Below are 4,607 nucleotides of genomic sequence, written 5' to 3' on the forward strand. Positions count from 1 at the left end.
CGGTTTTTGCTGATGATTATAGGGCTTCTTTCTGCTTTTCTAGATTTGTTTTTTAAACATAACTGAGGTCAAATGTGGCAAAAACAAAATTCAAAGTAACCAAAAATGCTGGGTTTGAACCCCAATCCTCTGCATTCTCTGGGGACCCAGAATCCAGCTGAAATGACTGGATCTCAGCCCAGCACTTCTCAATGGTGCTTTGCTAATTAAACATTACAGCAAGGCTGATGTGGGAGTGTCCATATATAGGACCACGTAATTCAATTGAAGAGAACATCAGCAGAACTGGAGTGAGATTTGTTCTGCTGCCTGAGTTGCTTAAATAACGTGATGGTTTCTCTATTTGAAAATCAAAATAAAATAACTCCGAGATTTAAGTCACACAGAAATTCAACCCCACTGTTTTCCTCTCTGCAGCCGGCTGTGTAGTCTCTTGAAACTTTGCCCTGTCCTACAAATGAATAAATTCTACACAGACTTTAACAGTGATTCATGGAAGGAAGAAAAGCCACGTCTGATTTGTACAGTAAAACTGCAATTAGCTGAAGTGCTCGGAGGACAGAGCATCATGTTATCGCTGGGTTGGCTGGGGAATGCTTTATTAAATTATTTCATTGTCATGAGCTACTTTCTTGCCTCACAACTTACTAATGAGCTGTCTCTGGATTGCATTTAATAGCACAGTGGACTAATCTCTCACCTACCAGAAAAGCCCAAAAATGTTCTTGGAAGAGTGTAGGTAGAAGATCTGTGTCCCCAAGTCAAGCACCCAGAAGTCATCTGGCACTTACCCAGGAATTCACAGCAAGGGGCTTTCTGACTTGCCCCCTCCCCCACAATATTTCCTGCATCTCTGCATCCACTTGTGAATGTTTTGTACTTTCTTAAAGCTGTGGGAAAGTTGTCCTCTTTAGCAAGGAAGTTCTGCTTGCTTGAGCTCCAGGTCACAGTGTTTCCCAGATCCGCAGCTCTGGTCTCTCAGTGTGGTGATTCTTCGCACAGTAAAATAAAAAAGAACAACTTCCCCAAATCAGGGGCAAAATAGAGTACCAGGAAGGCAAGCACGCACAGGCTTTAGTAAATGAGAATTAGTCATGTGCTGATCCTGAAGCCAATCAGCACCATCTGTTAGCATGGGCACTGCTTGCTTGGCATTCCAGGAAGTGTTAACCCACGCAAAGATTTAAACTGAGGTCATCGTGTTGTTTGTTCTTGTGGTTTCCACTGCGTATATGTATGTAGAAAGTGTTGTTTAGAACTCAAACTGGGATCTGGAAAGAGTGGTGGGAAAGTGTGTGGTTGTCCGTCGGGATCTCCTTGGGATTTTATTTGGTTTCTCTGGATATTTCTTCATTAAGACTTTAAAAATGTCATCCAAACAAGAAATAATGGATGACCAGCAGTTCAGGTGGGTTTCAAAGGATCCCAGATTTTGGGAAATGCCAGAAAAGGACCTAAAAGTCAAAATTGACAAGAGGTTTCGAGCTATGTTTCATGACAAAAAGTTTAAATTGAACTATGCTGTTGATAAAAAGAGGGCGCCCTATGAGCCATAGCACTACAGAAGACTCGAAGCGCTTCTATGACCTTTCAGACTCCAATTCTGATCTCTCTGATGAAGAAAGCAAAGTCAAAAGAAAGTGAAGCAGAAAAAAAACCAGACCAAAAAAGAAACAAAGTCAAAAACGCTGGTTGAAGAGAACAAGAAAGAAACCAAGAAAACTGACCAAAAGGATTCTGTGAATAAACATGACTTAAATAATTCTGAAAGAATTCAGAAAACAAAAAAAAAAATCACATAAATCTCAGAAGATAGATTCAGAAATAAGTCCCAAGAAGGATAGTGAAGAATTTCTACAAAATACAAAAAAGAAAAGTGGTACCACTGACCTTAGTGTAGAAGAAGCTTTGTCCAAAGGAAAACTAAGGACCAAAGACTTCAGTACCTCTGAAATGGTGAAACCTTCAACAATGAGTTGTTCTAAGGCAAAGAAAGAAAAGCAATCAGTGCTTCCAGTCATAACAGCAAAAGACAGTGATGGTAAAATGCCTGACGAAGATGCTCTGGAGGAAGATTCAGACAGTGCTAGTGAACTAGGAAGTGATGAGGAATCTGAAGATGAAATCACAAGTGATGACAGAACCTCAGCTGATGAGGATGAGGATGAAGAGGAGGAAGAAGAAGAGGAGGAAGATAGTGAGGAGGAGGATGAAAGCGACAGTGGTCCTGATCTTGCAAGAGGTAAAGGAAATGTAGAAACTAGTTCTGAAGACGAAGATGATTTGGCAGATTCGTTTCCAGAAGAACCTGGTTTTGAACATGCTTGGAGAGAATTAGATAAAGATGCTCCTCGGGCTGATGAGATTACACGCCGATCAGCAGTTTGCAACATGGACTGGGACAGATTAAAGGCGAAAGATTTGCTGGCTCTGTTCAACTCATTTAAGCCCAAAGGAGGAGTTGTATTTTCTGTGAAGATATATCCTTCGGAGTTTGGAAAGGAGAGGATGAAGGAAGAGCAAGTTCAAGGACCAGTAGAGTTACTGAGTATTCCTGAGGATGCCCCTGAAAAGGACTGGGCCTCTAGAGAGGAGCTAAGGGACTATCAGTTCAAACGATTGAAATACTATTATGCAGTAGTGGAGTGTGTAAGATTTATGAAGATTGTGATGGCCTGGAATTTGAAAGCAGTTGTTCTTTCATAGACCTAAGATTTATACCAGACAATATTACCTTTGATGATGAGCCTAAGGATGTCACCTCAGAAGTTGATCTAACAGCATAAAAATCAAAGTATTTCACGTCTGCTGCGATGGGAACATCAACAGTGGAGATCACTCGGGATGAGACTGATCATGAAAGAATCACGACACTTAACAGAAAGTTTAAAAAGGATGAGCTTTTGGACATGGACTTTCAAGCCTACTTGGCTTCCTCTAGCGAGGATGAAGAAGAGATAGAAGAAGCACCAGAAGGTGAAGATGGAGTCAATGTAGGAGAAGATGGGAAAACAAAGAAAAGTCAGAAGGATGATGAAGAACAAATTGCTAAATATAGACAGCTCTTGCAGGTTATTCAAGAAAAAGAAAAGAAAGGAAAAGAAAATGATATGGAAATGGAAATCAAGTGGGTACCAGGTCTTAAGGAAAGTGCAGAAGAGATGGTCAAAAACAAGTTGGAGGGAAAGGATAAACTGACCCCTTGGGAACAATTTTTAGAGAAGAAAAACGAGAAGAAAAGACTGAAAAAGAAACAGAAGGCTCTTGCTGAAGATGCCAGTGAAGATGAGCTTCCTTCTGATGTTGATTTAAATGATCCCTACTTTGCTGAAGAAGTTAAAAAAAATAGGTATCAAGAAAAAAAATCAGTGAAATCTGCAAAGGACATTGCATCTTCAGAGGAAGAAACTGAACTAGAAAAACAAAAGGCTGAGATGGCTTTACTTGTAATGGATGAGGAAGAGGATCGCAAGAAACACTTCAATTATGACAAGATCGTGGATGGATGAGGAAGAGGACCGCAAGAAACACTTCAATTATGACAAGATCATGGAGCACCAGAATCTGAGCAAAAAGATGAAGAAACAGCTTATGAAAAAGAAGGAGTTACTTGAGGATGACTTTGAGGTAAATGTCAGTGACGCACAGTTTCAGGCAATGTACACTTCCCATTTGTTCAATTTGGATTCCTCTGATCCTAATTTCAAGAAAACAAAAGCTGTGGAAAAAAATTCTGGAGGAGAAAGCTCAGCATCAAGAACAGAAAGAAGAACTTCTTATTCAAGCAGTAGAGAGAGCACAGCAGGACAAGGGGAAGCCAGCACAGAAGCAACCCATGAATCCCGCCTTATCCATGCTGATTAAATCTGTGAAAAACAAAACAGAGCAGTTCCAAGCCGGAAAAAAACAGAGGGTCAAATAAATGGGCACTGTCTCTGCTATCTCCTCAAGTATACAGAAATAGCATAAAGGATAATGGGAATAAAGCCACATTTCTAAAATATGAAAAGTACCCCCTTTTGACCATTGTAAAGTTCTTCATTGGGGCCAGAGAGATGGCTCAACAATAAAGGATAATGGTGCTTTTGCAGAGCATCTGAGTTTGGTTCCCAGCACCCACCCACAAAGCATCTCACAACCATATATAATTCCAGTTTTAAGAGACCCTGTGCCCTCTCCTGGCCTCCATGGGCATGGCTTGCCCATAGCGTGTGCATAAACATAGTTACAGCAAAATATTCACATGCAGAAAATGTTAAAGTAAAATTAAAAATAAAATGTCCCCCTTATGTAATTGTTTACCTAATTGTAAATACTTCATGTTTTATACTGTGTATTTCCATAGACTTGCCATAATATATAAACTATAGAATTCTTAAGAATTTTATATTATATGAAGTTCATTTCCTACAAGTCTACAGCTACTCTAGCTTCCTAAGATACTATTTATAATCTATGTAATATAGTGTCAGTTTTTCTGTGTAAAGATTAAAAACAAATTGAAAATATGTATATGTAGTACCTAATCTCTGAAGGTAGGAAGCAGATCTCTGAAGCTAGTAAAATAATTTATTTTTCTAGTGTGAAGGATGAAAGCTGTGAACTTT

The 4,607-nt window shown here is 39.5% G+C and overlaps 1 pseudogene; it reads left to right on the top strand.

Moving 5' to 3' along the window:
* Positions 1–1,261: 1,261 nt before the first annotated feature.
* LOC116079924 lies at positions 1,262–3,922 on the top strand (annotated as a pseudogene).
* Positions 3,923–4,607: the final 685 nt, after the last annotated feature.

This window comes from Mastomys coucha, unplaced genomic scaffold (assembly GCF_008632895.1).
Source record: "Mastomys coucha isolate ucsf_1 unplaced genomic scaffold, UCSF_Mcou_1 pScaffold6, whole genome shotgun sequence".
In the NCBI taxonomy this organism is placed as follows: domain Eukaryota; kingdom Metazoa; phylum Chordata; class Mammalia; order Rodentia; family Muridae; genus Mastomys; species Mastomys coucha.